The sequence below is a fragment of the Bombina bombina genome, chromosome 6, assembly GCF_027579735.1.
Source record: "Bombina bombina isolate aBomBom1 chromosome 6, aBomBom1.pri, whole genome shotgun sequence".
NCBI classification, from domain to species: Eukaryota; Metazoa; Chordata; class Amphibia; order Anura; family Bombinatoridae; genus Bombina; species Bombina bombina.
In genome coordinates this window covers 46,794,565-46,818,878 of record NC_069504.1, presented here as the reverse complement: position 1 = coordinate 46,818,878, position 24,314 = coordinate 46,794,565, and positions in this window count along the sequence as shown.

Here is a 24,314-nt window from a genome sequence, read left to right as displayed (position 1 = left end):
TAACAGTAGTGTAAATTTAAAAAAAAAAAAACTTTTTTGACTGTGAAACATCAGTCTGCTTGTGTAATCTAATTGCAGTTGCCTGCCTGCCAGCGTGTGTGCCAGGCCCACTTGCCCAGTGCCACCACTCATATCTGGTGTAACAGTAGTGTAAATTTAAAAAAAAAACTTTTTTGACTGTGAAACATCAGTCTGCTAGTGTAATCTAATTGCAGTTGCCTGCCTTTTAATAATGCCCTTTATGGATTAAAACCAGACTCTGCATCAACTATGTAATTTTCCGTGGGAGTTTTGCCATGGATCCCCCTCCGGCATGCCACAGTCCAGGTGTTAGTACCCTTGAAACAACTTTTCCATCACTATTGTGGTCAGAAAGAGTCCTTGTGGATTTTAAAATTCACCTGCCTATTGAAGTCAATGGCGGTTCGCCCGGTTCGCCCGTTCGTGAACATTGGCGGGAGTTCGCGTTCGCCATTCGCGAATGGAAAATTTTAAGTTTGCGACATCATTCCCGGTAAGACAAAGAGACACTCTGCATTAGACACTGATTGTGTCCGAAGACCCGGTAAGCCCACTACACCTTCCTATAACTGTAACGTTATGTATATGTCCCATTGACACTTTGTTTCAAACAACGCAACGATACAAAGAGTTCTAAATAAGAAATCCACATATAGTGTGTGTGTCATCATTCCAGCAAGATAAGACTAAACTTACGTCCTGTTACCTATCCAGAAATCGCAAGGAACATAATCCTGACTGATCAATATTTCAAAAAAGGTGGAATTTGTTAACCGCTGTTGTTTTTTTAACACTGTCAGTTTTTCAAACGCCTAATGCTAATTGTTGATTTTAAACTGCTGTTTTTACAATATTTATTGTAACCAGTTGTTGTGAGAGGGAGCCGTCCCTAATACACTTGTTATCAGTTTTTTGATAGATATTAAATTGATTTCTTAAAAAACAAGTTGTGTAGATTGATTTATCTAGAATTCCTTAGCTTTTGTTAGCGCTCCTGCACAACTTCTTTTGTTATAACTGTTTTAATTTGGTATTCTTAGGGAAGACTACCTGTAAGGGAGCCTAGGGGTTAACACTTGGCACCACACTTAGCACATTCACATCCTTTAAACTTGTACTCATGCGCTTTCAGTTATCATAAATGGGAAATCCACAATTTTCAAACGTAACTATGCATAATTAAGCATTTTATATTATAATTTCAAAATGTTTTGTTAGTTGTTCTGAAGGAATAAATATTTAACCTCACCTTTTTTATCCTCACCAAACAATACTGCTTTACCTGACCTTTATGCCGTAGAAGAATATGCGTTTTGTTTGCTAATGCACGCTGTAAATTTAAGCTAAATAACCATCTCTAGTTTCAGTCATATTCACACTGATTTCTCAGTAACAACTGGCTAAAGATAAAGGGTTGTTTTCTCTTTGTGTTGTTATACAGATGCACAGAGGCCAATGCAGCACACATAATTTGTTATAAAATGCTACCTGGTTTTACAGCTCATAAAATTACATTTTCATAGCTAGTGTCTCAATTATCCCTAATTGCTGGGTGTAGGAGTCAATTGAAAAAAAAAGCAACAAGTTTGGCTTTTTCTGAGCTAACAGGGCTGAAAACAAAACTGCTATTTAGACTGATAGAAGGTACATTTCCTCGTTAAATAAAATTATTCCTGGTTTACAGAACTGATTACTGCAGCATTGGTTGTAACCCAGTAATAGACAATTTTAAAACCTACCACATAGCTCCACCTACAGGACAAGAGTGTAATCTCAGTCTTAAAAGCTGTGGAAAGGCTTTTTTTTTAGTAGATGTATTTGCAAGATATTTAGGGCAATATTACAAGTTGCACAGCAAATGTGTTTTTCACAATTGTGAAAACACCGCGCTCGTTAAGGTTTTTGCACATTTGGGGGTGTGCAGGTATTACAAGTTGCAAAATAACTTATTTTGCGCATGCGTTAACCCAAATCCTGCGCATACACTAACTTGCGTTTTTTGTGTGTGCATGCATTCCCACATAGAGATGTATTCCCACGAGAGAGCGCAAAAATTCCATCGCATTCCCCATAGAAGTCAATGGAGAAAAAAAAATGTTGAAAAAACAAACAAACACCCATAGCGCAAACAACATTGCATATTTGCATTAATAAATGTGAAATATTTACAGTAAATACATGGTTAAAATCTTAGGCTGGGTGGTAGTAGTCATGTAGTGTAGCGTAGTGAGATCTTTTATGATCCTTTTGTGATAAAGTTCAAGCATTTTACCCCTACTCTGTATTGGATAATAAACAGAGCGGGATTTAAATTTTGGATAAACAGGAAAATTAGTTTCACTCTCCATTGTTTCAGTATCGTTAGCTAGTGTTTCAAGAGTGATCAGATCTCTCGCTTCATTAAATGTCAAATCAACCGTCTCATGTCTAGGCCTAGGTTCCCACTGTGTTGACTCCTGTGAGGTCGAAAAGTGTTTCTTAAAGGGACAGTCTACCATAGAATTGTTATTGTTTTAAAAGATAGATAATCCCTGTATTACCCATTCCCCAGTTTTGCATAACCAACACAGTTATATTAATGTACTTTTTACCTCTGTTATTACATTGTATCTAGGAACCTTCTTCCAGCCCCCTGATCACATGACTGTGGCTGTTTATTATCTATTGTCTTAAATTTAGCATTGGTTTGTGCTAGATATTAAATAACCCCCTGTGCCTGAACACAGTGTTATCTATATGGCCCACATGTACTTTGTCTCTTTGTGTTGAAAAGAGATTTAAAAAGCATATGATAAGAGGCAGCCCTCAAAGGCTTAGAAATTAGCATATGAGCCTACCTATGTTTAGTTTAAACTAAGAATACCAAAAGAAAAAAGCAAAGTTGATGAAAATGAAAAGTCCTATCTGAATAATGAAAGTTTAATTTATACTAGACTGTCCCTTTAAGTGTGAGTTTTCTCACAAATTTGTTCACATCTAAAATAGTTCTAAACAAATTGAAACTTCTTGTAGGTGAGAAACCCAGGCCATAATTCAAAACCCTTACTTCTGTATCATTTAATACATATGATTACAGGTTGATCACATTATCCTTTTTGACTTCTAATGGTTTGTCATTTTCATTTTTCTGAGGCAATACCTGTGGTGTACCTTCTGACCGATCTATATACCCCCCCCCCCTTCTAGTTGTTTTTGAACCTGGGGAAAAACCTGCTTATCTGTGGTATCTTTACATAAGATCCCTTTTGGTTTATAAAAGGTACCTGTTGAATTTTTAATCGGTACTGTTTTAATTTTAGTGTTCACATTCTTAATAGGTGCCTCAGGTATTGCTCCTGATCCACTACTTGAGTAGGAGTTACTTTTTAGTGATTATGGCAGCATTAACAGTTGCTATTGAATTAATGCTGTGTTCCAGATCCTCTATATCTGGATCCCTTTGTTGGTCAAATTCATATTCAGACCCTGAGATCTCTTCACCCGATGTGGAATCAAACTAAGAGGAACCCTCCTCATCAGTAGTCTCTCGACATCAAAGAACGAGACCTTCTTATTGTTTTTTCTATTGTTATATCTTTTGCGTCTACGTTGGCACTCTGTATTGATGTTATGTTTGTGTCAGTATCAGCGATAGAATTGTTGGTTTTATATGTACTATTATAGCATCTAAATTTTTGCCAGATGAAGACATTCCCTGAAGTGTAGTCCCTCTGATCTCTGAGAAACTTCACATATTTTGTTTGTATTATTTCTTGTTTAGACTTTTCAATCACATTTTGCAACATTTTATCAAACTCAGCATATTCTTTAGCCTCTTTATAATTATTCAAGTCTGTTTGCAATTTCTTAATATCATCTAATTGTACATTCTTATATTTTACAAGCATGGTAATCAGCCTAATAGAACACTCAGATAATATTTAATTCCATTCTGTAATAAACACAATATCTGTGACCTCAAAAGTCAGATTTTTTTTTACTCTTAATCCTCTTGGAATCATTTTTAGTCCCAAATATTTGTAGAGGATCCAGGCATCCAACTTTAGTCTAGTTTCTTTCAACCTAAGTAGTTCCATTAAAGATCACCCAATTTAATGTCTTTCGATTCAGATGTAAAAAAATCTTCTAATTCCAAACCCTCTAGTCATTGCCTGTGTCCTGTATCCGTTTTTAAGTTATGGAATAAAGACTGTTTTTACTTTTTCACCATATGATGTTCATGATATCCTTTCTTTTTTGTATTAGAAAGTACAATGACACTCATAATAACACCATCAAATAAAAAATATTTAAAAAAAATATTGCACTAAAAAGTTTTAAGGCCTCCAAGATATGTGGTTTTAAAGGTTTGGGATAAAAAGCAGACAAAGGTTTATATGTGTGTACATATGTATTTATGTATTTATATGTGTATCTATGTATTTACAGACATATATACATATATAAATACATATACAGGTATACCCCGCTCATACTGCGGGTTAGGGACCGGAGCCCCGCTGTAAAGTGAAAACCGCCTTAAAGTGAAACAAGGCAGTTTTAGCTTTCTTTTCACTTGCCAGTGTGTTTAAAAACTTGAAAACATGTTTGAACTAACATATATTAGGTGTGCAATAGTGCTATGTTTAGTTTAACCCCTTAACAACCAAGGACGTGTCAGACATGTCCTCATTTGGGTGTCAGTTAATGACCAAGGACGTGCCTGACATGTCTTCTGTGGTTTGAAGCTCTGGAAGCGATCGTGAACACTCTGTGGCCCCCTCTGCATTGGCCATTGATGGTGCCGATCGTTGGTGGTGGGAGCAGCTGAGCAGCTGCAGGGAGGGGGTGGGTGGGCAATCCATGATTTTTTTTCAATCAATGTCCGCTAGGAGGGGTGGGAGTGCAGGGGGGGAGCATGCATGTGGGCGTGCACCACATTTCCAGTAGATGCATTTGAATTCATGAGAAGGAGGGAGTGGGAGGGGGGAATCCAATGTTGGGCAAGGGATCTGGGAGGGGGGTAGGGTATTGAGGGAGGGCAGCTACACTACAGAAAATTGGGGATTTTACTTATTTATTTAAAAAAGGCATATTTTTTTAACAAATTGGGTACTGGCAGACAGCTGGCAGTACCCAATATGGTGGCAACTAGGTAAAGGGGGGAGGGTTAGAGAGCTGTTTGGGGGGGGGGGAATCAGAGAGGTTGGGGGCTAAGGGGGATCCAGCACTGCAAAATAACTAAATAACTATATATATATATATATATATATATATATATATATATCCTTTTATTTTAGTACTGGCAGATTTTCTGCCATTACTTAAGATGGTGATGACATGATGACAACTGTGAGGTGGGGGAGGGTAGATAGCTGTTTGAGAGGGGTCAGGGAGGGATCAGGGGGTGGGATGTGTAAGGTGGGTGGCTGATCTCTACACTAATGCTACAATTAACCCTAGCTACCAAGCTACCTAATTAACCCCTTAACTGCTAGGCATTATACAAGTGTGGTGCGCAGCAGCATTTAGCAGCCTTCTAATTACTAAAAAGCAATGCCAAAGTCATATATGTCTACTATTTCTGAACAAAGAGGATCCCAGAGAAGCATTTACAACCATTTGTGCCATAATTACATGAGTTGTTTGTAAATAATTTCAGTGAGAAACCTAAAGTTTGTGAAAAAGTGAATGATTTTTTTTATTTGATCGCATTTGATGGAGAAATGGTGGCATGAAATATACCAAAATGGGCCTAAATCAATACTCTGGGTTGTCTACTACAGTGTTTTTCAACCAGTGTGCCGTGAGAGATCCTCAGGTGTGCCGCGGCAGACTGACAACAGTGAGGGGGTGTCCCTCTTTCAAATTTTGAAATATTGGGAGGTATGTGACAGGCTCATCAGGCATCATTTACAACCATGATATTGCCATTCATTCACAGACAATCATTATGATTGTTTGTGAATGAATGTCAATATGTCATGTATAGTTTGTAGGAGGCATGGCATGACAGCACAGTACAGTGTGTATATATATATCCTGTATTAGGCTACAATGTGTGATTTTGTAAAATTTTGGGATGGTGGTGTGCCACAGGATTTTTTAATGTAAAAAAGTGTGCCACGGCAAAAAAAAAGGTTGCAAATCACTGGTCTACTACACTACACTAAAGCTAAAATTAACCCTACAAACTCCCTACAAGCTCCCCTAATTAACCCCTTCACTGCTTAGCATAATACACGTTTGGTGTTCAGCATTTACAACCATTTGTGCCATAATTGCACAAGCTGTTTATAAATAATTTTAGTGAGAAACCTAAAATTGTGAAAAAGTTTGTGAAAAAGTGAACGATTTTTTTATTTGATCGCATTTGGCGGTGAAATGGTGGCATTAAATATACCAAAATGGGCCTAGATCAATACTTTGGGTTGTCTACTAAAAAAAAATATATACATGTCAAGGGATATTCAGGTATTCCTGACAGATATCAGGGTTCCAATGTAACTAGCGCTAATTTTGAAAAAAAAAATGGTTTGGAAATAGCAAAGTGCTACTTGTATTTATTGCCCTATAACTTACAAAAAAAGCAAAGAACATGTAAACATCTGGTATTTCTAAACTCAGGACAAAATTTAGAAACTATTTAGCCTCTGTGTTTTTTGGTGGTTGTAGATGTGTAACAGATTTTGGGGGTCAAGTTAGAAAAAGTATGTTTTTTCCATTTTGGCGAGAAGAACGGTATATAATATGAGTGGGTACAGCTAAACACAAACACTGCAGAAATGTAAAAATAGCCCTAGTCCCAAATGTTCAACAAATGGAAAAGTGCTCTGGTCACTAAGGGGTTAACAGAAGCACAGAACAGTATTCAAGTAGCATTCAATAAATATTGTACCTGTAAAATAGGGACAATTACTGTAGTAACATTTGCCAGACTATAGCACTGAGACACAGATTGCACTTGCAATGCTGTAAACAGAGTGAACTAAGCACCATAACCCCCCTTAAAAAAAACTATCGCTAAACCCCTGAAGATCATCCTACCTTGAGTCGTCTTCACCCAGCCAAGCCGAATTCTTCATCCAAGGTGCGCAGAGGAGGTCCTTCATCCGGTAGAAGTCTTCATCCAAGCGGGGCAAGAAGAGGTCCTTCATCCGGTAGAAGTCTTCATCCAGGCGGCATCTTCAATCTTCATCCATCCGGAGCGGAACGGAGCCATCTTCAATGGAGCCGACGCGGAGCCATCCTCTTCAACCGACGACTTCCCGACGAATGAAGGTTCCTTTAAAGGACGTCATCCAAGATTGCGTCCCTTCAATTCCGATTGGCTTATAGGATTCTATCAGCCAATCTTAATTAAGGTAGAAAAAATCTGATTGGCTGATGCAATCAGCCAATCAGATTGAAGTTCAATCCGATTGGCTGATCCAATCAGCCAATCGTATTGAGCTCGCATTCTATTGGCTGTTCCGGGAAGTCGTCGGTTGAAGAGGATGGCTCCGCGTCGGCTCCTTTGAAGATGGCTCCGCTCTGCTCCGGATGGATTGAAGATTGAAGACGCCACCTGGATGAAGACTTCTACCGGATGGAGGACCTCTTCTTGCCCTGCTTGGATGAAGACTTCTACAGGATGAAGGACCTCCTCTGCGCACCTTGGATGAAGATTTCGGCTCGGCTGGGTGAAGACGACTCAAGGTAGGGAGATCTTCAGGGGGGTTAGCGATAGGTTTTTTTAAGGGGGGTTTGGGTGGGTTAGAGTAGGGGTATGTGGGTGGTGGGGTTGTAATGTTGGGGGGGTATTGTATTTTTTTTACAGGTAAAAGAGCTGATTACTTTGGGGCAATGCCCTGCAAAAAGCCCTTTTAAGGGCTGGTAAAAGAGCTGATTACTTTTGTAGTTTAGAATAGGGTAGGGCATTTTTTTTTGGGGGGGGGGGGGATTTTTTAATTTATTAGGGGGCTTAGATTAGGTGTAATTAGTTTAAACTTCTTGTAATTATTTTTTATTTTTTGTAATTTAGTGTTTGTTTTTTTTGTATTATAGAATAGTTTATTTTATTGTATTTTAGTTTAGCTAATTGTAGGTAATTTATTTAATTAATTTAATGATAGTGTAGTGTTAGGTGTATTTGTAACTTAGGTTAGGATTTATTTTTACAGGTAATTTTGTACTTATTTTAACTAGGTAGCTATTAAATAGTTATTAACTATTTAATAGCTATTCTACCTAGTTAAAATAAATACAAAGTTGCCTGTAAAATAAATATATATCCTAAATAGCTACAATGTAATTGTTAGTTATATTGTAGCTATATTAGGGTTTATTTTAAAGGTAAGTATTTAGTTTTAAATAGGATTCATTTATTTAATTTTAGGAATGTTATTTCATTTATTTTAATTTATATTTATGTTAGGGGGTGTTAGGGTTAGGGTTAGAGTTAGGTTTAGGGGTTAATAACTTTATTATAGTAGCGGCGACGTTGGGGGGCGGGAGATTAGGGGTTAATAATTGTAGGTAGGTGGCGGCGATGTTAGGGAGGGCAGATTAGGGGTTAGTACTATTTATTATAGTGACCACAACACGAATACAGTGGCACCACTTCGGCAACCTTTTCTATTTTTACATAAATGGACATAGAACCTTGTTTATGTCGTGAATAATTATAAAGACAAAAAGGTGGTGCTGTGCAGTATATCATATGCTAGGCAAAACTTGAGGAAGAAACCTCACAAAAGACTGCACGTATAGCACTCTGTGCCTGGACTAAAGTGGAGAAATTGGGAATGATAAAATATAACTTTTATTACATTATTTTAAAATAAAAATCTCAAATTAAAAACAACCAAAGAACTGAAGGCCTTTTCCTTGATTTTGAATAAGCCTTTGATATGTCAAAAATAATTGTAGGAAAATGTATAGGCGGGATACTATCTCTCAGACCACTATGTGAACCTCCTTTGACTAACTTAAATGGTTAATAAAGAGGATTTGTGTCTCAAAGTCAAATTGTGGATATCAATGTATCTACCAAATGTATGTAGCTTAGGGGAGCTTTTTTTTTTTAAAAGTTACCTAGAACTGTTGGCCTGCATAGGCGGGCATTTATCTTCAAAAATAATAAGCATTTAACTATGAACAATCTAGTTAGCGTTATTCAAACGAACGCTTTACAAACTCTAGACCAGTAATAATTGAATCACTATATTTTGCTAATAAAGCTCTCTAGCTATAATGTGGTAAGGAATGGGAGCCGAATGCTGGGACCGCAATAAGCGTTAATTTGAATACCAGCTTCCAATTACATACAAGCACTAATACAGACTTAGTCTGCGTGTGAGCTCCTAACACTGGTGCTACTATTAAACTACTTGGCTGCTACTATTATAGATATAGGTGCATGGGACACTGTTATTAGATTACCTATAAGATAAGTACAGCAATTATACTCAGTTGAACAAGACATAATATCTCTATTACTATAATTACCAACCAAACAAACACCGGTACACTATTCCGGTTACCATGAGCTAACTATACCAGTGTAATTCAAAGCTGCATACTGGAGATTAATTTACTCGGTCTTTCCTTGTAAACTTACTCTCTTGTGGTTGGCAATTAACCCATTACAACTGAGGTCTCTAGCGCAAATATCTTACATATACTATTGTGCAGCTAACTTGTAATAATTACTGCAGCATATAATACCAAGCATCCACACAACTGTATCTTACTGGGTAAATGATATGTTACATGTGAATTACCTATTTACCTATAACAAGATATCCCAGACAAATATACTTAGTTAAAAAATCTTTGTGTTCAATTACATACTGTTACCACTACAATATTAGTCTTGTCAGAAGAACTTCTTTAATATAAGAAACAATAACTGATACCATTATACTTAAGTTTCATTTGAATCCACACTTTGGATCAGAACAAGATCTCTAAAACTTGTATCAATAGCTGATACTACTATACTAAAGTTATATTTGAATCCACACTATGGATCAAGTATTAAAATAATTACAAGGTGATACATGCAATTTGGATGATCTGAAACTCTCATCATCCAATACTAATCCAAGTATAACACTAAAACAAAACTACAAGACAATAACATTTCTCCAATGTTTACTGTGTATTATCACTCCCATATCCAACTCAAAGTATAATAGTATATGTGTTATCAAGATCTCTGACCTACCATTCATAACTAACTCTAGCCTAATCAATATTAGGTTAACAATTTTTGTCCACTAAGTCCAAATACTGGGATTTCTCTCTACTCCAGTAATACATTTGGTAGATACATTGATATCCACAATTTGACTTTGAGACACAAATCCTCTTTATTAACCATTTAAGTTAGTCAAAGGAGGTTCACATAGTGGTCTGAGAGATAGTATCCCGCCTATACATTTTCCTACAATTATTTTTGACATATCAAAGGCTTATTCAAAATCAAGGAAAAGGCCTTCAGTTCTTTGGTTGTTTTTAATTTGAGATTTTTATTTTAAAATAATGTAATAAAAGTTATATTTTATCATTCCCAATTTCTCCACTTTAGTCCAGGCACAGAGTGCTATACGTGCAGTCTTTTGTGAGGTTTCTTCCTCAAGTTTTGCCTACTATTTATTATAGTGTTTGCGAGGCGGAAGTGCGGCAGTTTAGGGGTTAATACATTTATTATAGTGGCGGTGAGGTCCGGTCGGCAGATTAGGGGTTAATAAGTGTAGTTAGGTAGCAGTGATGTGGGGGGGGCAGATAAGGGGTTAATAAATATAATATTGGGGTCGGCAATGTTAGGGGCAGCAGATTAGGGGTTCATATGGATAATGTAGGTGGCGGCGGTGTCCGGTCAGCAGATTAGGGGTTAAAAAAATGTATTACAGTGGCGGCGATGTGGGGGGGGGCCTCGGTTTAGGGGTACATAGGTAGTTTATGGGTGTTAGTGTACTTTGTAACACAGTAGTTAGGAGCTTTATATTCATGCGTTAGCCCATAAAGCTCTTAACTACTGACTTTTTTTGGAGGTAGGAGTCTTGTCAGTAGAGGCTCTACCGCTCACTTCTTCCAAGACTCCAAATACCAGCGTTAGGCAGATCCCATTGAAAAGATAGGATACGCAATTGGCGTAAGGGGATCTGCGGTAGCCTGGAGTCACGGTAAGGAAGTGAGTGTTAGACCCTTTCCTGGCTGACTCTACATACCAGCGGGCAGTAAAAAGCAGCGTTAGGACCCCTTAACGCTGCTTTTGACGGCTAATGCCAAACTCTAAATCTAGCCGCATGTTTTTTTATTGTGAAGTTACCAGTTTTCCGTTAAGTAAATACAATTGACTAATACACGGGACATACAGCAGGAATAGCCCTACATCAATACTGTTTACATCGGTGAAATTAACCTTTTCACTTCCAAAATAAAAAAAAAAAAACTTGAATATTATTTATTTATGTATTTGACCTGGGGTACTATGGGTAAACAGTACATGTGTGCATGATGTGTTATTGATATACGTTATACTGTAAAATGATTCATTATACATTTTTTTCTCACCTCATTTATTTTAGAAAAGGAATAAAGGTGTTTTTTGATTTTGCAAGGTTTTGCTGTAGAATCAAGATGAGCAGTACGGATATTATGTCTAAAAAAAATGCTGCAAAATTTCACATTTACAAAAACTGTTCATTTACAAAAATTTGGAACTTCACAATTCAAAATGCTACTGCAGTGCATAACCCTTAAAGAAACATAAAACACAAAAAAAATACGATTCAGACAGAACAGAACATTTTAAACAGCTTTCCAATTTACTTTTATTATAAAAATGTTCTTAGTTTTCTTGTTATCATTTGTTGAGAAGCAGAAGGTACGCTCAGGGGTGTGCACGTGTCTGCAGGACTATATGGCAGCAGTTTTGCAGCAGTGTTATACATTAGCAAGAGCACTAGATGGCAGCACTATTTCCTGTTATACATTAGCAAGAGCACTAGATGGCAGCATTATTTCCTGTTATACATTAGCAAGAGCACTAGATGGCAGCACTATTTCCTGTTATACATTAGCAAGAGCACTAGATGGCAGCACTATTTCCTGTTATAAATTAGCAAGTGCACTAGATGGCAGCATTATTTCCTGTTATACATTAGCAAGAGCACTAGATGGCAGCATTATTTCCTGTTATACATCAGCAATAGCACTAGATGGCAGCACTATTTCCTGTTATACATTAGCAAGAGCACTAGATGGCAGCACTATTTCCTGTTATACATTAGCAAGAGCACTAGATGGCAGCATTATTTCCTGTCATGTAGTTCTCCAGACATGTGCACGCTACCTATCTAGATATCTCTTCAACAAAGAATGACACGAGAACGATGCAAATTTTTATATTAGAAGTATATTGGAAACTTTTATAAAATTGAATTCTGTCTGAATCACAAATAAAAAAAATTTTCATTTCATTTCCCTTTAAGCTCTGAAGTTGTATCTCCTGAAAACATCAAAATACTTATTGGCCCCTATTTAAGAAAGTCTGGTGGACCTGATGCGACAGTGCGGATCAGGTCCGCCAGACCTTACTGAATACGGCGAGCATATTGCTCGCCGTATTCAGCATTACACCAGCAGCTCACAAGAGCTGCTGGTGCAACGCCGCCCCCTGCAAACTCGCGGCTTATCGTCCGCCAGAAGGGGGTGTCAATCAACCCGATCGTACTCGATCGAGTTGATTTCCGGCGATGTCTGTCCGACTGCTCAGAGCAGGCGGACAGGTTATGGAGCAGCGGTCTTTGTAACCGCTGCTTCATAACTGCTGTTTCTGGCGAGTCTGCAGGCTCGCCAGAAACACGGGGCATCAAACTCCATTCGGAGCTCGATAGATAAGCCCCATTGTATTGTTAACCTCACAACAACTTTGTAATCCAGCAATCAGATATCCATCAATAAAACAAAAGGCTATTTTCTGGGTTTAACAATCACAAAAGAGCATATAAGTTAAATGACCTTTTTATAGTGCAGTGATACTAATGGGTGACGTGCAATTAATCTGTTGTTCTACAAAACTATAGAAATGTGTCTGTGTATATTTAAAGGATTTTAGCAGGAGCATTATTGGTAAAGTGGTTTTTGTGTGTTTGTTGAGTTAGGAATTTGGCTATTTTTTTTATTAGTCTACAAGTGCGTATTATTCATTTTTTTAGTTTTAATCGATTGATTATGTAGAGCTTGTATCTGGTTGGGGATTTTGCGTAAACATGTACATTTGTTTTGCGACAAATGCAAATTCATTACCGAAACATGGATATTCGTGTTGTTTTCACAAAACGAATATTCGAACGAATGTGCCACAAAATGTAAAGAAATACTGACAAAATTTGTCACTATTCATTTGCTGCCTTTAAATTATTTAGGGGTTAAAAATACTTACCTCTAGCGCACTGGATAGCTGCAGTAATCCTGACTTTTCATTACCGAGATCCAGGGTGCACTAATTGGAGGCTTAGCATGGCGTTTCCCAGGGTCTGCAATAAAGGCTTTCTAGCGCGCGAAAGGTAAATATAAAACGCTACAGGTAAACTTTTTAACCTGCAGCAAAAGGAACATTTTCTTAAAAAAAAAACAAATAGAAATGTTCCACAAACATTCAGTAGTAGTTTTATTCAAACCGAAGTGAATACCAATTCGCACGGCACCCGAATATTGGTAAAAGTACATTTTCTTAAAGGAATAGTCTAGTCAAAATTAAACTTTCATGATTCAGATAGAGCATGGAATTTTAAGCAACTTTCTAATTTACTCCTATTTTCAATTTTTCTTCGTTCTCTTGCTATCTTTATTTGAATTTAAGCTTAGTAGCTGGCACATTTTTGGTTCAGCACCTGGGTAGAGCTTGCTGATTGGTGGATACATTTTGACACCAATCAGAAAGTGATACCCAGGTTCTGAACCAAAAATGGGCTGGCTACTATATTTACATTTTTACTTTTTCAAATACTGATACCAAGAGAACGAAGAAAAATTGATAATAGGAGTAAATTTAAAAATTGCTTAAAATTGTCCGCTCTGTCTAAATCATAAAAAATATTTTGACTAGACTATTCCTTTAATATTCGGTCCAAAAGTTTCAGCAGAACCAAATTTTTCCCCTGTACAGATGTCTAACTTTTCTTCCTAATGTCATCAAGTATAGAGGAAACAGTGCAAGTGTGTTTTGTGGATACGCAAAACCAATTTTACATTGAAAGGCTTTTTGTATTTGTGGGATTGTGAGGTGGAATTTGATAAGTGAAAATGGTCCTTTAAATATAAATTTTGATTGTGATCAGACGATAATAAAAAAGTGCTGTCAATAAAACAATAAAAATAGCTTACTGTTATTGGTTTGGCAAATTGCTCATCTACAGCCGTTAATATGCAAATAAATAACAAACAATACACTGCAATAAACCCTTTAGTCCTAGATCCTATGTACAATGCTCCTTGTAGTAACAGTTTGTTAATCATCATACTAGGCTCACTACAAATGGATGTGTCAGGTGGTGTCAGCTTGCAAGGCGTAGAGATGGTTTGCAACAACCTATAGTTTATATGGAAGGTGTAAAAGGAATGTAGTGACTGTATCTTATGACTGTTGCTACAATGCTGCGGCTCCTAGCAACTGTTACTACATGGTTTGTCCTGCATAGAGGACCTATACATCCAAGTTTGTATATGCTCTCTAGATTACCTAAAATGTAATTAAAAAAATAAAAGCTGAATTAAATAACGTTTTAAAACATATATTATTAATGTTTAATTTATAATTAATCATATAATGTAAATATTTATTACATATGTATAATAATGAATATATACAGTGTATATATATATATATATATATATATATACACACACTTATAAATACACTTGGCGATAAGCCTGCCCAGAGGGCAGTCTATTTAAAAAAAAAAACCTACAACCCCCAAAGCTAAAATTACAAAAAATAAAAAAATGTAAAATTACAGAAAAAAACAAAGCTATCCAAAATAAAAAATTTAAACCTAAACTAATACCACTATAAAATAAAAAATTCCCCCCAAAACCCCCCCCCAATCTAATACTAAACTACCAATAGACCTTAAAAAGGCTTTTGTAGGGCATTGCCCAAAGTTAAACAGCTCTTTTACCTAAACAAATGACCAATTACCCCCTAACAGTAACACCCCCCACCCACCAAGCCCCCCCAAATAAAAAAAACTAACTAAAAAACCTAAACTACCCATTGCTCCTAAAGGGGCATTTGTATGGGCATTGCCCTTAAAAGGGCATTCAGCTCCTTTACTGCCCTTAAAAGGGCAATCAGCTCTTTTCCAGCCCATTAAATCCCTAATCTTAAAAAGGGTGCAGAGCTGTGGATCCTCAGCAGTGGTCCTCACCGGCGGCCCGGAGCAGAGATGCGGCGCTGTCTTCCCTGACGCGTGGATCCTCAGAGGTGGGCCTCAGCGGCGGCGGTCCTCGGAAGCATGGAGGCTCCTCTTCATCCGATGTACGTCGTACACTAAAGATTGAATGCAGGTACCGCAATCAATTTGGGGTACATCGCATTCCTATTGGCTGAAATTTTTAAATCAGCCAAAAGGATTAGAGCTACTGAAATCCTATTGGCTGCTCAAATCAGCCAATAAGATTTCAGTAGCTCTCATCCTATTGACTGATTTAAAAATGTCAGCCAATAGGAATGCAAGGTACCCCAATAAATATGGGGTACCTTGCATTCAATCTTCAGTGTGCGACGGACTATCACATGAAGAGGAGCCTCCACACTGCTGAGGACCTCTGCCTTTGAGTACCACTGCTGAAGGCCGCCGTTGAGGAGCGCCGCTGAGGATCCCCGCATCGGGGAAGCCAGCTCCGCACCTCTGCTCTGCGCCGCCTTCGCTCCGGATGAAGATAGAAGATGACGGAGCCGCCTGGAAGACCTTCGCCGCCGGACCTCAGGAACGGTGAGTATCTATTTGGGGCTTAGTGTTAGGATTTTCTTTTCTTTTCTTTTTTTTTTTAATTTTTAAGATTAGGGATTTAATGGGCTGGAAAAGTGCTGATTGCCCTTTTTAGGGAAATGCTCATACAAATGCCCCTTTAGGGGCAATGGCTACTTTAGTTTTTTTTAGTGTTGGTTTTTTTAATTTTGGGGGTTTGGTGGGTGGGGGGTTTTACTGTTAGGGCCTACAAAAGGCCTTTTTAAGGGCTATTGGTAGTTTAGTTTAGGAGGTTGTTTTTTTTTAGAGGACTTTTTTATTTTCATAGGGATTAGGTTTAATCTTTTTATTTTTGATAATTTTGTTTATTTTATATTTTTTTTCTGTAATTTTTGAGTATTTTATTTTTGTAATTTTAGAGTTTTTTATTTTTGTAATTTTAGATAATTTTTTTGTAATTTAATATTAGGTTTTATTTAAGAGTAACTTAGTATTATAATATTTAGGGGATGTTAGGGGGCTTAGTAATTAAATTAGTTATTTGCGTTGTGGGGGGTTGGCGGTTAGGAGTAAATAGGTTAATTAGGTTTTATTGCGATCTGGGGGGTTGGCGGTTTAGGTGTTAATAGGTTAATTAGGTTCATTGACAATGTAGGGGGTTGGCGTTTCAGGGGTTAATGGGTTAATAGGTTTATTGAGATGTGGGGATTTGTCCGCATTTAGGGGTTAATAGGTTAATAGGTTTATTGTGATGTGAGAGGTGGCAGGTTAAGGGGTAATATTTTAATAATGTTATTTTGCGATTAGGGGTTAATACTTTATTATTTTGCGATGTGGGGGTTTGCGGTTTTAGGTGTTTGTTAATACTTTGTGCGGGAGGCTAGGTTTTTTTTTGTGATAACTTTGTGCGGGTGTGGTTACGTGTTTGTTATTTCTTCTTGGGTGGTTTGGTTACGTGGTTTTTTTTAGAATGTTTTGTGCGGGCTGGTTGCATGTTTTTTTTTTAAGGCTTCGGGTTTGCCCAACGCTGCATCCAAGTGGGATACATTTTGGCCTAAACGCGCAGCACCAACCATTCTTTTGGTTGCCTCACGCCAGTCAACATTCCTTTGAGGATTTGCGTGTGTGCAACTGGCGACATTGACGGACGGCATTAACTAACGCGATTATAGTATAGCTATACAGGGAGTGGCAGAATTATTAGGCAATATGAGTATTTTGACCACATCATCCTCTTTATGCATGTTGTCTTACTCCCAAGCTGTATAGGCTCAAAAGCCTACTACCAATTAAGCATATTAGGTGATGTGCATCTCTGTAATGAGAAGGGGTGTGGTCTAATGACATCAACACCCTATATCAGGTGTGCATAATTATTAGGCAACTTCCTTTCCTTTGGCAAAATGGGTCAAAAGAAGGACTTGACAGGCTCAGAAAAGTCAAAATAGTGAGATATCTTGCAGAGGGATGCAGCACTCTTAAAATTGCAAAGCTTCTGAAGCTGTGATCATCGAACAATCAAGCGTTTCATTCAAAATAGTCAACAGGGTCACAAGAAGCGTGTGGGAAAAACAAGGCGCAAAATAAGCTGCCATGACTGAGAAAAGTCAAGCGTGCAGCTGCCAAGATACCACTTGCACCCAGTTTGGCCATATTTCAGAGCTGACACATCACTGGAGTGCCCAAAAGCACAAGGTGTGCAATAATCAAAAGACATGGCCAAGGTAAGAAAGGTGAAAGACGACCACCCACTGAACAAGACACACAAGCTGAAACGTCAAGACTGGGCCAAGAAATATCTCAAGACTGATTTTTCTAAGGTTTTATGGACTGATGAAATGAGAGTGAGTCTTGATGGGCTAGATGGATGGACCGTGGCTGGATTGGTAAAGGGCAGGAGAGCTCAGTCCGACTCAGATGCCAGCAAGGTGGAGGTGGAGTACTGGTTTGGGCTGGTATCATCAAAGATTGGCTTGTGGGGCCTTTTCAGGTTGAGGATGGAGTCAAGCTCAACTCCCAGTCCTACTGCAGTTTCTGGAAGACACCTTGTTCAAGCAGTGGTACAGGAAGAAGTCTGCATCCTTCAGAAAAACTGATTTTCATGCAGGACAATGCTCCCATCACACGCGTCCAAGTACTCCACAGCGTGTGGCTGGCAAGAAAGGGTATAAAAAGAAGAAAATCTAAATGACATGGCCTCCTTGTTCACCTGATCTGAACCCCATTGAGAACCTGTGGTCCCATCATCAATGTTGAGATTTACAAGGAGGGCAAAACAGTACACCTCTCTGAACAGTGTCTGGGAGGCTGTGGTTGCTGCTTGCACGCAATGTTGATGGTGAACAGATCAAACAACTGACAAGAATCCATGGATGGCAGGCTTTTGAGTGTCCTTGCAAGAAAGGTGGCTATATTGGTCACTGATTTGTTTTTGTCTTTGTTTTTGAATGTCAGAAATGTATATTGTGAATGTTGCGATGTTATATTGGTTTCACTGGTAAAAATAAATAATTGAAATGGGTATATATTTGTTTTTTGTTAAGCTTTGCCTAATAATTATGCACAGTAATAGTCACCTGCACACACAGATATCCCCCTAAAATACGCTGATAACTAAAAACAAAACTAAAACTACTTCCCAAAACTATTCAGCCTTTGATATTAATGAGTTTTTTTGGGTTCATTGAGAACATGGTTGTTGTTCAATAATAAAATTAATCCTCAAAAATACAACTTGCCTAATAATTCTGCACTCCCTGTATACATATGTATACACATATATGCACATATATACACTTTGGAGTCCTTTGTCTCAAATAAATTAAAACTGCAAAAAGCATTTTTAAACATTTATTATATTTCATAATGTGTTTTAACTATGTATTTAATGTACATATTTTACATACCTATGTTCTTCACATATAGCAAACATTTTCTTTAATTTTAAATAGTATTCCTACATATAGCTATATATACCTACTACCTGTGTGTATTCATCTAAATATAACGGCCATAGATATATATTTTACAATAAATCATAATATATATATATATATATACATATATATATATATATATATATATATATACACAGTATATATTTAGAAACATATATTTAAAGATAAAAATAGCATCTTTCTTCTATGTGAAGAAAATTGGGTTAGCGCTGTTGCTGTTGGTTTTAGCGCACATGAAGGAATTTGTTATCTTAGTGCACATTATATAAATATTAAATATAAATTATTAAAAAAATATTGATAATAATTATTAATAAAAAATATATACATACACATTCAAATATGTGAGCAAAACCCAACAGGAGTACGCTAATTTTTCATGTGCGCTTATATATATATGTGTGTGTGTGAGAAACACGGAAGGGGACTGCACTCTCAGACTGGACTGGGTACACATCCTATGACCCTGCAACATGCACAGCCCTGGATGCTCAATAGCACTCTCAAGAAGCTGCGCTGTCCCCAGAGTCCCAGGCAGTTAACCCTAAACAGGTCTGGGTGCAAGGCCCATAGGGAAAATTACAAAATAAATTAATACAGCACACAGAGGAAGTCCAGCACTCACTCACAATCTCTCAGCTAAGATTAAAAGCAAAAATGGAAGAGTTAGTTACTACATCTGGCCAAATGGGACAAGCCCAGATACCACGTCAAGTTCTATTACAAAACCTAGGTCCCAAAACATCCACGCAATGCAAGCTCTTAATCAAACAAACTGGGAACAAGTGAAGGGTGCAGAGACTTATGTAATCATCCTAGCACCATAAAAAAAGACGGAAGGGGACTGCACTCTCAGACTGGACTGGGTACACATCCCATGACCCTGCAAGATGCACAGCCCTGGATGCTCAATAGCACTCTCCGGAAGCTGCACTGTTCCCAAAAGTCCCAGGCAGTTAACCCCAAGTAGGTCAGGGTGCAAGGCCCATAGGGAAAATTACAAAATAAATTAATAAAGCACACAGAGGAAGTCCAGCACTCACAACATAAATATATATATTTTAGTAACTTTAATTATTAATAATTATTATTAATATTTTTTCAATATTTTATATGATAACTAATTCCTTATGTGTGCTAACCCGACACTGCATTAGACCAACAACGTGAAACCCAAAGCACTTTATGAATATTTTACATTTCAATGTTCTTCACACAGAAGAAAATGTTAATTTTATTCTTAAATGTTTATGTATATATCCATCTGGTGATGTTAATGTAAAATCTCTCTCTCTCTCTCTCTCTCACTCTCTCTCTCTTTGGAATGTGAAATATTAATAACTCCTGTCGGGTATAGCACTGTGTCTGGTTAGTGCTGTCGCGATATCCAAAGTCCTTTAATTAGCGCATGTTGGGTTTCGCTCACACACAACATTTTTACTTTAAACTTGTAAAACTAGATCTGGCGGTGTTAGTGCTCGAGCAAAAGTGCTAAATAGCGCACCACTTATAATCTAGCCCTAAAGCTGTTAAGACAATCCAGACAATAATATGGGGACAATAACAATCTATTGGCTGAGGCCTTTTGACATTTTTTCGAGCCAAAAGTGCAACTTTTCGATTGAACGTGCTCACAAAAGTACGTTTTCAGCAATTTCTTCAATCATATCATGGAAGGAGGAGAGATTCCCAAATATATGATATATGGAAGGAACTCTGTAATATCTAAGTCTGGGAAAGATAAGTTCCATTGCCAAAATAACAGACCTATTTCACTTATGAATCTTAAACTATTTAAACTATTTACTAAGATTTTAGCTACTAGATTACATAATTGCCTTTTTGACTTGATATCCTCCGACCAGGTTGGATTTATTAAAGGGATATGAAACCCAACATTTTCTTCCATGATTGAGATATGGGGCCGATTTAACAACTGTCGCACAATATCGATAAATGCCGACAGCATACTGCTGTCGGCATTTACTGTATCCTTACACAAGCATTTCTTGTGAAATGCTTGTGCAATGTCACCCCCTGCATGGCCGCTAGCAGGGGGTGTCAATCAACCCGATCGTATCCGATCAGGCTGATTGTTGTCTGCCACCTCAGAGGTAGCGGACGAAATAAAGAGCAGCGGTCTTATGACTGCTGCTTCTTAACTTATGTTTCCGGTGAGCTTTTACTGCCGCATTTGCAGCATAATAAATCGGCCCCAGAGTATGCAATTTTAAACAACTTTCTAATTTACTTTTATTATCAATCTTTCTTACTTCTCTTGATATCTTTTGTTGAAAAGCAAGAATGTATGCATAGGAACCGGCCCATTTCTGGAGCACTATATGACAGCAGCTTTGTAAGAATGTTATCCATTTGCATGAGCACTAGATGGCAGCACTATTTCCTGCCATGTAGTGCTCCAGACACCTACCTAGGTATCTCTTCAACAAAGAATATCATGGGGGCAAAAAAAAAAATGATAATAGAAGGAAATTGGAGACTGTTTTGAAATTGTATGCTCTGTCTAAATAATAGAAGAAAATTGTTGGGTTTCATATTCCTTTAAAAAAGAAAGGCCCCCGATAATGTTTGGAAATTTTTTGACTTGGTAGATTTTACTATTGTAAATTGAGTGCCTTCTTTGTTTCTCTCGTTGGATGCAAAGAAGGAATTTAACAGAGTCTCCTGGACTTATATGTTTCATGTTTTGGAGGCTTTTGGTATCAAGGGAGCTTTTTAGGAAGCTGTTAAATCAAAATACTCCTCTCCTACAGCTCATATTAGGGTCGCGAGTGATCATTCTTCAATTATTAATATAAAAAATGAGACAAGACAAGGGTGTCCTTTGTCACCTTTATTATCTGTGCTAAGCATAGAGCCATTAGCTTCGAGATTTAGACTTGACCAAAATATTTCTGGTATTACGTTGGGTCAGGGAGAATGTGATTCTTATAATAACTAAGCCTCTTTTATCCCTCCCATTAGTGTATCAATTAATAGGAAGGTTCAGCAAAAAGCTTGATATTGTATATCTAATTTGCATATGTTACCCAGAGTTATCTGGTGTATTGGTAACAATGTATACATAGTACTTTTACTTTTATGAAATGGAGGATTTTAATCTCATGCTTTTATCTCCACCATAAGTCAAATGAGTAGAACATATTTACTGATAGTAGAGGTAATGATAATACTGAGCAACTCCAAACTACCCCCCCCCTTTATTTTTCTTTTTTCTCTTGAAAGAGTTTCTCTGTGATTTAGTTGTTATTGTTTATTAGTAGTGTTCACTATAATGTTATAGCTTCAGAGCAGAACTATAGACAACTAATTATCATAGTATATGTTAGAAGTTGTGGAATTCTATGCAGACTGATCTGGTAACTAAAGCAAAGACAAGAAAGAAACAAAGTCATGTCCTCCAAAAGTTTACACTAATTAGGTCCATGCGCCTGTGTTGATGAAGATGGGAAGATCTTTTGGACTGATGGAGTCTAGACTTATATTATAATGTATATATCCACTATATCTAGCTATGAGGTTACTAAGCATCTAAAGTCAAAGTATTTATTTGGGTTTGCTTTTATTTTTTTATTTTTGTTGTTAAAATAAATAAAATATTTAAAAATAAATGCTCTAGTGCCCAGGTCTGTCAAACCACACCCCAGCACACACTCTCCTGGCCCAACTCCACCCACTCCGGCCCTTTGAAACTACACATTTTCTAGCGTTATGTAAGTGGGTGTTCCTGCTATTAAAAGGTACATGAAACCCATTTTTTTTACTTTCAAATAACTTTCTAATTTACTTCTAGTATCAAATTTGCTTTAGTCTCTTACCATAGTTTGTTGAAGGAGCAGCAATGCACCCAGGGAGCTGGCTAAACACATCAGGTGATCCATGACAAGAGTCATATATATGCAGCCACCAATCAGCTGCTAGCTCCCAGTAGTGCTTTGCTGCTCTTGAGCTTTCAAGATATTTATTTCAACAAAGGATACCAAGAGACAAAGCAAACTAGATAATATAAGTAAATTGGAAAGTTATTTAAAATTGTATAAAGAGGGGATACCCAGGGGGTTATCCTATGATGGGGGGGGGGCAACGTATGGGAATAAAATTATGTAATTAAAAAATAGCAATAAAAATAACGGAAAAGGAGAAAAATGAATACGGTGAAAATAATCTATAAATGCCAATAGTGTGTATAAAAAATACTTAAGTTAGTGATGCTGTAGGATGAGAGATCCAAGGGCAGATTGTCCAATATCCAAGCTGTCAGCTGCTGTTTGTAGTAGGCTAGCAATGTGCCTCTGATTGATGATTCCTCGATGGAAATGACAAAAGGCTGCTCGACTTACGATTCCGGTGTATAATGGAATTATCTAAAAGACTGGAGAAAAAGAAGAGGGCGCCTCATAGTGTATACGGATTGCTGGGTTTTCTTAACTGATAAATGGTATATGCTCACCAGAAGATGTTGCACCGTACCTGGGACCACAGGCAAGCACTTAATACAGCAGACTAGTTACACCCTGTAAGTTGTTCCTTAGCCTGAGGATTGCTGTAGATACCGGAATTGTCTCTTGTTTCACACCCGTCCAGACCGGGTGTTTTTTTTTACCGATTGTAAAGATGGTAAGCTGATCTAAGTCAGCATATAAAAAACACTTCCAAAATGATATTAAAACAACACCTTTAATATCTCTTTTTGCTGCAACGCGTTTTCTCGACACGCTCAGATTATAATTATAACCGCAACCCTTTTACAAGCAACACGTCTTACACAAACTAGTTTTGTAAATGTTCATAACTGTAAATAGTAACATTTGTTTTATAAGGGAAAAAGTAACCTCACTGGTAGAACAAAAACTATCTCAGAAACCCTCACAGAATTAAATGAGGGACCAGCTGTGAGCGTTCCTAGGGAGTTCTCGAGGTGCAGTTGGGGTTTTAAACGAAACATTGCGCATTCATAATGATGGATCTTTACATTGATACCTCATTCTACGCACACAACAAAATTCATGGTAAACAAGATTATAAGGGACAATGAAACCTAATTCGGATTTATTCGGTAAATTCGGCAGTAATTATAATTCGGAAATTCGGTTCAAATCCGAATCTCCAAATTTTTCCGAATTTTCCCGAATCGAACCGAACCGAATTGCACATGTTCTACATCTCTATATAGTGCAATGTCTACTTTTATATAGTGCACATGTCTCACTCTTATATAGTGCACATGTCTACTTCTTATATAGTGCACATGTCTTACTTCCTCTATATAGTGCACATGTCTACTTCTTATATAGTGCACATGTCTACTTCTTATATAGTGCACATGTCGGGAGCACTATATGGCAACAGTTTTGCAAGAATGTTATCCATT